This window comes from Ctenopharyngodon idella, chromosome 17 (genome assembly GCF_019924925.1).
Source record: "Ctenopharyngodon idella isolate HZGC_01 chromosome 17, HZGC01, whole genome shotgun sequence".
In the NCBI taxonomy this organism is placed as follows: Eukaryota; Metazoa; Chordata; class Actinopteri; order Cypriniformes; family Xenocyprididae; genus Ctenopharyngodon; species Ctenopharyngodon idella.
Genome location: NC_067236.1, coordinates 26,891,082 through 26,903,696, shown reverse-complemented (window position 1 = coordinate 26,903,696; position 12,615 = coordinate 26,891,082). Strand labels below are relative to the sequence as shown.

The window sequence follows — 12,615 nt, the reverse complement described above, 5'->3', positions numbered from 1 at the left end:
TCAAAGCAGCTTTACATTGATAACTGGTACATTGTTTGGCTGCACAGCAGCTCTTAAAGAATAGTGTCAATGCAGGCAGATCAAAGCACTGTTGAATATCAAATGTCAAGTCAAGTGTCAATATCAAAAGTAACAAAGCACAAAGCTTATTGATTTAGTGGATGGGGGGCGCGCTACAAAGTTCAGGCGCGCTAAAGTTGTTTATTCATCACCTGAAAACATCATAGACTGAAAGATCAGTTATTGAAATTTAAGAATCGATATCGGTTCTTCAAAATGAGAATTGATTAAAGTAGAGATATCGATATTTATTTTACCCAGTCCTACTTAACCTTAGTATGGCATTAGTACAGCATTGCTGTTTTTCACTATCAGATTCATCCATATATATATATATATATATATATATATTTTTTTTTTTTTTTTTTTTTTTCTGTGTTAAGTTTACCATTGAAATCAGCTGTGGGGCTGTTTTTGTGCTTACCTGGTTTAGGGAGAAAAGTCATGTTTTTTAAAAAATGTTTATTGAAGTCACATACTGCTTCGTGCAACTGTATTATAGAAAAGTGAATTTTTGAGGTAGCTTGGGTGAGATCTTAAGATAAATTGACTGAATGGTCAAACAGATGGTGCCAAAAGCCTTCATGGAACTTATATGGGCCACATGTGTTACAAAGGTCTGAACTTACTCACCCTTTGAAAGTCATGCCACGTCTGAAGAATACCCTCAATGACCTGCTCTTGGAGAGCATATTGATTTGTGTTATTTCCTTTAGCCCAGCACGAAAGTGTAAATTTCAACATTTTAACGAAAAATTCTTTAATTCTTCTGTGTGAATTGACTAGTTTATGAACAGTCTGATTGCTTAAGTTTGAATCTCAACCCTTATAAACAGAAAGAGATTAAAAAAAAGAAAAAAAAGAAAAAAAGAAAATCGGTAACACTTTACAATAAGGTTCATTAGTTAACATTAGTTATCTACATTAGTTAACATTTGTCTGTAAGGGTACTGTTTAAACGCACAGCTACCTGACAAATATAAATATTTTTACAGTTATCCCTCTGCGTGAGGAAGATCCATTTAGATCCGCTCTGATGGTTAGATCCGTTTAGATCCGCTCTGACGGACATCAAAAAACTCCCTGAAACTTGTTAACTCTTCCATCCAGATAGTGGTATTCTCTGTTTTTACTGTTATTTTTATTTCTTATGCATTCCATTTTTGTTCTTATGTATTTGTTTCTTCTTTATGTAAAGTACTTTGAATTACCATTGTGTATGAAATGTGCTATACAAATAGAATTGCCAATTGCCAACATGAACTAATAATGAACTGCACTTATACAGCATTTAGTAATCTTAGTTAATGTTAATTTCAACATTAACTAATACATTATTAAAATCTTTGTTAACATTAGTTAATGCACTGTGCACTAACATGAACAAACAATGAACAGCTGTATTTTCATTAACTAACATTAACAAAGATTAGTAAATACAGTGACAAATGTATTGTGCATGGTTAGTTCATGTTAGTGAATACATTAATAAATGTTTAACTAATGAACCTTATTGTAAAGTGTTACCAAAAAAGCAAAACATTATAGAAATAGATAATGCTGTGGAATTTGTTGTGAGTGTAAAACTGTTGAAATGTTATTTGCATTAATGTTAAAATATGCTTGTAATTTGATAATGTTAATAATAATTCATAAGGAAGTAAAGTTAAAGAAAGAAGAATGCTCTGATGCAATGGCTTCAGTGACGGTGATGAATGAATAGGCCTATATTTACTATAAAGCATGCTACCATTACGTAACAAAAGTAATAGCATACTTGATACGTAAATTACATATACTAGACATTCTCATCATTTTCCAATAAAAAATTAGCAACTTTAACATTCATTGTACCTGTTAAATCACATTTTTCACATCACACTTGGAGAAATAAATGAATAGAATCAATTATATTATTAATTATTCACTTCAGTACATAACATTCTCCATACATCGTATCCAAATTCAGTTCACTACAGACACGTGCAGCATTCATGACCAGTATAATGACACTCAATTACTACTTGCAAAAAGTACTAAATTCACTGAATACACACATCAAAATAAAGTATAACATTTTCATGAGCATTAAACCACTTCATTACCGAATGACATTCAATTCACAATGTAAGTAACATACAGATCAGCTGCTAATCATTTGCTCACATGTTAACCATGTGCTCTCTTGTGTAACATTCTAAACACAGAACACAGAATCATAACACAGAATTTACGAGCAAACCTTCTAAATCATCAATGTTAAACTCAATAACATTCATATTTAATGATGGTATGTGATGTGCCTTTTACCTGTTTTACAGTTACCTGAAAAGAAGTATATAAAGTTAAAGGGATAGTTCACCCAAAATGAAAATTTGATGTTTATCTGCTTACCCCCAGGGCATCCAAGATGTAGGTGACTTTGTTTCTTCAGTAGAACACAAATTATGATTTTTAACTCCAACCGTTGCAGTCTGTCACTCGTATAATGCATGTCAATGGGAACTCCATCTATAAAAGTCAAAAAAACATGCACAGACAAATCCAAATGAAACCCTGCGGCTCGTGACGACACACTGTCCTAAGACACGAAACGATCGGTTTGTGTGAGAAACCGAACAGTATTTATATCATTTTTTACCTCTAATACACAACTATGTCCAACTGCCTTGCGCATCCGATTGGTGAGGTCTGAACGTGCTCTGACAACGGAAGTGATGTCTCGCACTCATTGAAGTATAAGCGCGAGAGATCACTTCCGTCATCAAAGCGCGTTCAGACCTCACACACCGGATGCTCAAGGCAGTAGGACATAGTGGTGTATTAGAGGTAAAAAAAAAAAAAAAAAAAAAAATATATATATATATATATATATATATATAAATACAGTTCGGTTTCTCGCACAAACCGATCGTTTCGTGTCTTAGGACATCAATGTGTCGTCACGAGCCACAGGGTTTAATTTGGATTTGTCTGTGCATGTTTTTTTGACTTTTATAGATGGAGTTCCCATTGACATGCATTATACGACTGACAGACTGCAACGGTTGGAGTTAAAAAATCATCATTTGTGTTCTACTGAAGAAACAAAGTCACCTACATCTTGGATGCCCTGGGGGTAAGCAGATAAACATAAAATTTTCATTTTTGGGGGAACTATCCCTTTAAAGGTGCCATAGGTGATTTTCTTCAGAAACAATTTTTGTTATGCTGGTTGAAAGTCTCCTCATATCCTGATAGCAATCACTATGCTAAGAGGTCTAAATGTATTTTTATAAATATATATAATCTGTGGAAGGCGTAGGACCATAAAATGTTCGTTCAATCATTGCAGACAAAAAGCAACAGCCTAACTTTCCTTCTGAACCAACAACAAGTGGCACTGGAAAAGTTTCGACCAAAAGAAAGACAGCCTTAGAAAGGGCTACAACAAAAAAAGGTTGAATCATTATAGAGCTAAAACCGCGAATTAATATCGGTGTTGCTTTTCCAAGCTGGAGACAACTGAAGGAGTCAAAAGGTCTGCAAGATGCAGCATTTGCAGTATTTCCTTCGGAAAGGTAGGTACATGGTAAGGTTCGATTTTGATGTGTTTTGATGGTAACGTATTATGTTGCTTATGCAGTTTGTGTACCTTGACTAATTAGCTCAACGACAGCAACACCCAGCATCTAATTGGGAACTATTTTTATGTTTTTAAAGTTACAAGCAAACTACAACATCCACATCTTTTGTGCATGGATTCGTAAGGCCACCACCACCACCACCAGATGTTTCGACCATTGTTTCTGAGTCTTGCTACAAACAATGAGTAAAATGTTGTTTCATCCTTCAATGAAAATACCCTCCGTGTCCCTGCAGGTATTGTGCATGCCGTCCTTAGCACGAAAGATAGTTTTGTGTTGTTCCTTAGCTTGATATTCTGACAATGTTTACATTGTATTTTTGCTGAAATACTATCACCTTTCTGGTTATAAAGACAGTGATGTTGTTTATTTTGTGCTCAAATCTGTCATGTTAAAACTGTCCAATATATCCATTTGCTGCAACTAATTCCGTTTTTTAAAAAGTTGTTTACGTTCATTTTTGTAGTACTGATAGTGAGTACTGTACTGTAAATTTTTCTTACCGGTGAATGACACATGATGTAATTCAATAACGTCTCTGGTCATCTCGCTTCTGGTTTGTGCACATTCATGTGTTTTCGAGGAGGTGTGGCTTTGGACAGTGATTTGCAGGAAGGGTGGGATGTACCTTTAAAGAAAAAAGAACGCTGATGCGATGGCTTCCATGATGGTGAGAACACCCCGTAACAAAGCATACAATGACGTTAGCACGCAGGTCCGCAAAAAAATGAAACAACTAATTAAATGTTCACATGATTCAGTGACAGAGCGGTCCGAACGAATCCAAATCGTTTCAGATCGTTATGCAAGCGCATTTGGCCAATTCACGGAAAAGAAAGAATCGAGACAAAAGAATGATTAATTCACAAATGATTGTTATCGCTGGTTCAGTCGACAGAAATACAGGACACACATAATAACTGCTGAAATATTTGTTTATAAAAACATAATAATAAAACGTTTCTCAGGTCAGTCAGAGGAGCGTGCATGGTACGAACAGTGCAGCCGCAGGCGCCACTGCAGCCATGTATCTAACCAAATTTCGCCGCACCGCCAGGAAAAGAGGAGGGAGGGAGGTTGGGGTGCCCTCGGTCTAGATCAAAATGATTGATGGGCCGGATTTGGCCCGCGGGCCGCCAGTTGAATAGCCCAGCTGTACACATTTACAATTTATTATTAATTAATGTATATAGAAGTCTGTGTTTGGATGAATATTTTGGTGGGGCTACCCTTATAGACAAGCCTCGGCTGTGTTTAACCCCTCCAGTCTTACTCACCCTGCCTTAAGCAGGACTCGAACCAGCATGGGAGGCATGTGCGGTAACAAAGAAGCTAAAAACTGCAGTCTCTAGCGTTCCTTTTGAAATCAGGGGAGTGAGGTTCACCTGCACTGCCCTCACTAGCTGGCCTCTGTTACATTCACCCCCCTAAACCTCACTCCAATCCGGGTCACGGCACCAATGTAACCCCTCTGGTCCTACTCACCCTGCTCTGAGTGGAACTCAAACCGGTGTCTCCAGCATGGAAGTGGGCTCACTAAGAAGGATGCTAAAGACCGCAGTCTCTAGCATCAGTCGCTAGTGTGCCTCTTGAGATCAGGGGAGTGAGGTTTACCTACACAGCTTTCACTAGCTGCCCTCCATAACATTCACCCCCCTAAACCTCACTCCAATCTGGGTCACGGCACCAATGTAACCCCTCTGGTCCTACTCACCCTGCTCTGAGTGGAACTCGAACCGGTGTCTCCAGTATGGGAGGGCCTGCTCACTAACAAGGATGCTAAAAACTGCAGTCTCTAGCATCAGTCACTAGTACACCTCTTGAGATCAGGGGAGTGAGGTTTATCCGCACAGCTCTCAGTAGCTGCCGTCCATAACATTCACCCCCCTAAACCTCACTCCAATCCGGGTTGCGGCACCAATCTAACCTTGCTGGCCTCCGTTACATATGGAAAGGGGAATCTCCTTAGCCACCACCAATGTGCTGCATCAGCCGTATTTCTCCAGTGTATCCACCATACAGCACTTATTGGTGGAGAGGAGATGAGGCCAGTCAGTATAAGGATGATTAGGAGCCCATAATAATGGACTAAAGCCAATAGGCAAGTTTGGCCAGGATGCTGGGGTTACATTCCTACTCTTTCTGAAAGACATCCTGGGAAATTTTTTTGACCACAGAGAGTCAGGACCTTAACTTTCACCTGAAGGACGTTTTTTTTTTTTTTTTCACAGTATTGTGTCCTCATCACTATACTGAGGTGCTATGACCCACACAGACCACAAGGTGAGCACCTTCTGCTGGCCTCACTAGCACCTCTTCTAGCAGCAACCTAGTTTTTACATATTCTTGATGCATGAGTTCTCAAACAGGAACACTGTAGTGCTCAATGCTTCATTTACCGGCACTTCATGTTAAATTCTTTTCAACGTGGATTAAATGGGAAAAAGGACACAAGATTAGGGGGGACAATTTACTACCTTCCAAACTTTTAGACAACTTGTTCTTCTATAGCGGCTCACCCAGAACAGAACGTTCCGTTCCATAACACAGGACTACACAAACAAAGCCTTTTGTGCAGAATCAATGTATTTTGGTGTTAATGAAGGCCTTTATAGAAAATGAAAGGACCTTGAATCATTGGTTAGGCGTATGTTTTACCCACCAGTGAGTAAATGGTAATGAGTGGAGAGGTAATCCATAAACCTGGCACGAACGCAGACTGTCTGGATTGCAGAGGAAGATTTGATGTCTGGCTGGAAGCAAAGGGGAGACATTGTTCTCATTCAGGTGTTGGTGCCAGCTCATTACTATAGCACGCTAGTTCATGGGTTCATCAGTTGAATGAGAGGTGGAGGATCATCTTGATTTCTGAGAGATTAAAGCAACTGATCAATGATTTCTTGGAAATCAGGGGGGTTGGGGGGATAGACCTCTGTCGCATGAATGCTGCTAAAAAAAATTAAGGGAAAAGTCAAATGTTTCGTAAGTGTTCAGATCATATTTCATCAGCGGCGGTCATTTTTCTGAGCTGTTTCTTATTATTATGTAAGGTTATGGTCTTTCTTTGTTTTGGTACAGTGCACTTTTCCCCCTGCCAAAACGGTTTTGTAAGTTATGCAAAGTTATGTAAGGCCTGTAACAGTTGATCGTATCCTGTTGAAGTGTCTCCCTTGGGTTCATATAGTAGCTAATGTTGCTCGTGCACAGGCTTTCTGCTCTATTCACTAAGACTTGACACTTGGAAGTACCATATATGCACAAAATCAATGAAGCATCAGCATTAACGTTCTTTTGGGATAAAAGCAGTGTTATTGGTTGCAGTTGGGGTTTATGACGTTGTTATGTAACAAATGCTGTGATGATTTATGTGATGCTAAAAAACGTGGTATGTTTTTATCCACCGCATCATCTCTCATCCGCTTATTTGAAATTGAATGTGCTATTTTATAAATTCTCTAAAAATCTTTCTTTGCTATTGTGGTAAGAAATAAGCCTGAGGTTTTTGACATGGATTACATGTCCTCCTAAACATGGCTTGACGCAGATGGACATGTAATTCTATGGACTCTTGATAACAAACTCGACTAGCAAACAATGTCAGCTCCACCCACTCAACACATTTTCGTGCTCCAGGCAAGCGGCGCGGGAGTATTTTACCCGTTCATTCAATACATTTTGTGTGGACTGTCACTAAGTGTCCAGCTCCAAAACAGACAGTAACTGTTGGTGTGGTGAGACATTATGTTTGCTGAGTAAACTGTGCAGCAAACACTTCGGTTAAACTTAAATCTTTTCACAGAAGCTGTTGAATTCCTGTGAAATAGCTGTACGTGGAAAGCTCAGATTATTTTGATTGCCCATTGAGGACTTGATAACAAGTCTAGAATGAATGGTGCAATGCTGTTGGAAATGCATACTCACTATTGTATACTACATACTCACTAGGATCGTGGCGATGAGTTTTACAGGGCAAGCATCACTATTATTATTGCTCATATGTAGGGTGGTTAAAGTATTATGCTTCACTGTATAACTCATGCTGCACTATTCGTGCTATGAATGACACCTCATATCAACACAGCTTGTCGAGGAGAGGTGTGCTGTTACTTTTCTAAAGTATCAGACATTTTTTGCATGACAGCTGATAAGGTGAAAAAAAACATAGACTTACACTGAAGAAGGCAACACCCTAGAAAGCACCCAGCACCCCTAGTTATCGCATAGCAACATGCTGTAAACAATAGAAAAATAAATAAGTGTTACTAAATATGAGATTGAATGATATATAAATCACTCATTTTTATAACACTGTCCAACAAAGCCATTCTGCTGGCTGAGGCAACTTTTTTTTGGGTACTCTATTCAGTGACTGAAAAGAAATGATAGAAACCATGAAAATATGTTTTTTTGTTTGTTTTTAAATCACATTACCAAAGCTAAAAATTGTCAAATTAAACATTTTCTTTTCTTTGTGTTCAGTTAACCTTTGGCTGTCAAGATAACACTTTAGCCAGTAGCCTACTAATAAAAAATGTGTTAATATACAGTAAACATAGTATATAAATAAAATAAATAAACAGTATACATGTTATTTTAATAATAAAGATTTGTTTTCTTGCTGATAGTGTATGGTAAATGCTGTTCCATATGCCTTTAATCATTCAACCTTTTTTAACCATAGATATAAAAATAAATATAGAAAATGGCAAAATATGGATGCATTTACAGATTTAGGATTATGTAAATTATGTATTTATTTTGGACTAAAAAAACCTCTCCCCATTTCAGGAATCTCTCAGGGCTGGAAATTGTCTAAAAATTCAGTTGTGCATGGACACGTTGTGCCTACTGTTTGTTTTTGTTTTAGCTATGACTCAAAGACCACAAAATAAAAACATTGTGTCACTAAAAGTTCTATGCCCCCTAACTCAAATCAGAAAGCAATTTATTTCCCTTGTTTATAGATACATCATTGTACACCATTTTTGGACTCAATAAATAAATATCCCATGAAAAACACGGTACATCCAGGAATCCTGCATTTTGAGAAATCGACCTCTGAGGTGATGGGGTTCAAATTGTTGTGGAGAAAGGAGATTCATTTTCTCAACCGTTTTGCAGTCTTAGAAGAGTCATTGTTTTTTTAACTGGATTTCCTCACAGTCCTGCAGTCCAGTCTAAATGGCTCATGATGCAGTGCAAAGATCTGCAGATTGCAATGGCTTAAACTGTGTCTATATGTACACCGTTCAAAAGTTTGAGGTCAGTTTTTGAAAGGTTTCTTTTATGCCTGTCAAAACTCCATTTATTTGATCAAAAACACAATAAAAATGGTAATATTGAGAAATATTAGAATTTTGTATTCCTTGTAATGGCAAAGCTGAATTTTCAGCATCATTACTCCAGTCTTCAGTGTCACATGATCCTTCAGAAATCATTCTAATATGCTGATTTGCTGCTCAAGAAACATTTATTATTATCGACGTTGAAAACAGTTGCGCTGCTTAATATTTTCATGGAATTTTTTTAATTCATTACTGTCATTTTGATCAATTGACTGCATCTTTGCAGAACAAAAAAGTATTCTTTTTATCAAAAAAAAAAGAAAAAAAAAAAAGAAAAAAGTTTTTGGACCCCAAAGACTTTTGGACCCTCAAAGACTTCTAGCATATGGCTAGAAGCTCTAGCCATATGCAACTCATATGCACAAATTGGTAATGTGGAATGGCAGGTACAAGATAGACATTTTGTCTAACTGGTGATTTATGAATCATGATATACATCCATTTATCTTCCACTCAGCATGTTTCAATTAGATGATCAAATGTCATATGAAAACTTTTCCAGATTAACGATATGCTTCCAACTACAACCTCTCAAAACATGAAAAAAATCCCACACATTCATATCATTTAAATCTCATATCATATAAAACTTTGGGGTCCAAAAACTTTTGAATCTGAATGCTGGACCTACAGTAACATGTTTAACAATAGAGCAGTGGTCCAAAAACCATTATTCTCAAGCAACACTCTGTGTTGGTGGTTATTTGTGTGTTACTGGATTTGTAATGGACAAAGATGACATGCATATACATCAGTTATCATAGCAAGGCTACATGTTTCATTGTTTATGGTTATGCGGTGACCAGACAGTGTTTATTCTCGGTGGAAAGAACGTCCAGATGCGTTTTTTTTTTTTTTTTTTGGATAGAGAGACACTATTCCACCCCCAGCTGTCTCTCAACCCTGTGCATTCTACCCCCCTCAAAGGCAGCCGAAAATACAGGAAACAGTTCAAACTGTTTATATATGAGACTATGCAAACCTTACTCAAAGACGGCTGGGTTCCTGGGATTTTCCACTTTCCATTTCTGTTCTTTCAGACCTTTACAAAAACCTATATTTCTCTGCATGAGTTTGGGTTTGGTGTTTCCTTTCAGTGAATATGGCTTGTGGGTATGGATATTTTTTAACTCAAGCACAAATTAGACTAGTTCAGTTATGGCTATTTCACCCAAAAATGAAAATTCTGTCACACTTTAAAACCTATATGACTTTCTTTCTTTTGTATATCACAAAAGGAGATGTTTGACAGAATGTTTACGCTGCTTTTCCCCATGCAATTAAAAAGGTGACCAGGGCTGCCAAGCTCCAAAAATAATCATAAATGTAACATAACCGTGGTCCAAATAAGCCATGCACTCTATTTCAACTCTTCTGAACCTATATGATAGCATAAGGAACAGAATGAAATTTAAGTAATTTGCTGAAAATCTAACTTTTGCTGTAACTCTCAAAACTCATTTGTGCAATTTGAATACGCATATATTCGTATCTGGAGAGTTATGGTTGGTTACAAGACACATAAGGACCAGTGATGATTGGCATCTTTGACAACAAGCCTATGGTGAAATGTTACGCCATATCTGAATGTGCAAAAGCACACAGATCAAAATGGATCTTTTATTTTACATTCTTTTTGGTGTTACATTTTTAAACTTCATTTGAAGACAAATTAGTACATTTTGCATGATCAGTTTACACATTGATTAAATTCAAATTACAGTCTCATGACGGACTAAATTACCTCACATTTGATGTTTTTCAGTCCCACGTTTACATTTATGAATTGTTTCAGTATGCTACCAGCAAAACATCTGCAGCAACATTGCTGCACCTGCCAAACTTGCCACTGAAATTAATCATTTACATAAGATAGTGACTTGGATTTTAATCAGGAAACAAATAAAATAGATAGAAGGAAGTGGTAATTATTATCATCTGTCCCATGCAGCATTTCTCCCAGGTGCGTTAATGAGGTCTGGATAAGAAATGGGATATTTGATAGATCTCATACATCATTAGCAAGGGATTCACTATCATTAGTAAGAGATTATCTCTCATTTTATAAAAAGGCATTAAGACAAAAAGCTGTGATAACTTTACCTTTCTTTCATTTCTCTCTACATCCCAATCAGTCATTGTCTTGCTCACACATACAGTATCACTTTGTCTATTTTTTTTTTTTTTTTTTTTACACCAGGAGAGATTCCATTTCCAATAAAGCTATATAGAACGTGCTGGGCAAGTCAAAATTTTGGAGAATACCATGTTTCATGCTTTGTACATTTAAAGACATTTTGTATGAAATGTTTTCTGCAAAGCTTACAGAAAATTTTGTTTTTCTTCTAACCTTTTTGGATCTTGATCTATATATTTCTTTAATCTATGGGACTAACTTTAACTCTTCTTGCCGTTTTCTTGAGCGTTTATAAGAGAATTAGCAATGACCAATTTCAGATAATTTAATATGGCTTCAAAAGACACTGAATATTGCTAATTTTCTGACTTTTATGTCATATTAAATGTTTTTATGGAGCTTTTGTGTCTCTTTTTAAAGCTCGAAAGTGTCAGTCTCAATTCATTGTACAGTAATTGCATGACAAAGAGCAACCAGCACAATTTTTAAAAATGTTTTCCCTTTTTTTCTTTCCACAGAACACAGTCATACAGGTTTGGAATGACATGAGGGAGACCATATGTGCATAATTCAGACCTTTAAATCTCAACAATGGTTCAGTGAGGGTAAGAAGACACATGCAAACAATAGTAAAATGATTGTAGTAATCTCTTTGAAGTTGTTTTTAGAAAAAAGGGTCAATTTTGCTGATTAATTTACGTCAGAGCTACGGAGATTATGGAGATTTTCAGTATTAATCCAATTATCCTGCATCCTGTTGTCTTTGACTTCGAATTAATGATACAATTAGCTTAAGTACTAATACAGCTAATGTGTAAAGGGTATGTAAAACCATAGATAAAATCAGCCAAGCCTGCTTGGGAGCCAGAAAACTTTTGTTTATTTCAATTTTCTGTACGTCACTGACCTTTCATCGTAATGAATATTATATATTAGCTAACATGTGGACAGGTGCTGGTTGCAAAGAATCAATGGCTCTAACAGCAATCTGATCGGTATGACAGGTAAAGTGTACAAATATTGTTTGAGTTATTGACTGTTTCTAAGAAAATCCCCAAACACCCTTTCAGTGTATTTTCCCTTGATAATGGTGTGAGCCATGAGGAAACAATCTAGTGTTACACACCATGACTCAGGTTTGCCAGAACTCCAGGATGTGTTTATAACTTTTGCATGACTGGAATCAGAATTCTTTATCCCGGTTTAAGATCATTTTTCTTTTTAAAGCATCTTTCTTGTTTCAAAGTTCAAACATCAAATGCAAAGTTTTAATGCAGAGTGCAGAAATCCCCTAATTATTATTGAATTGCTTTCTGAACATATACTCAGAAAACCAAGATTTAGACTCCAAATTAGAGTTCCTGCTAACCTCATGTTCAGACCGCAGAGTTTACACAGACTGTCCAGCAAACAACAAAATTGGCACGCTCAAGACAAACAAAACAAA

At 36.8% G+C, this 12,615-nt stretch overlaps 1 long non-coding RNA gene across 3 annotated transcripts in view; it reads right to left on the bottom strand.

Annotated features, from left to right (window-relative positions):
- Nucleotides 1-4,427, bottom strand: part of LOC127499119 (uncharacterized) — a 61,063-nt gene extending 56,636 nt beyond the window's left edge. For all 3 annotated transcript variants that reach the window (XR_007926049.1, XR_007926050.1, XR_007926051.1), the window contains exon 1: nt 4,190-4,427. This is a non-coding gene — a long non-coding RNA (uncharacterized LOC127499119). The remainder of the gene's footprint in view (nt 1-4,189) is intronic.
- Nucleotides 4,428-12,615: the final 8,188 nt, after the last annotated feature.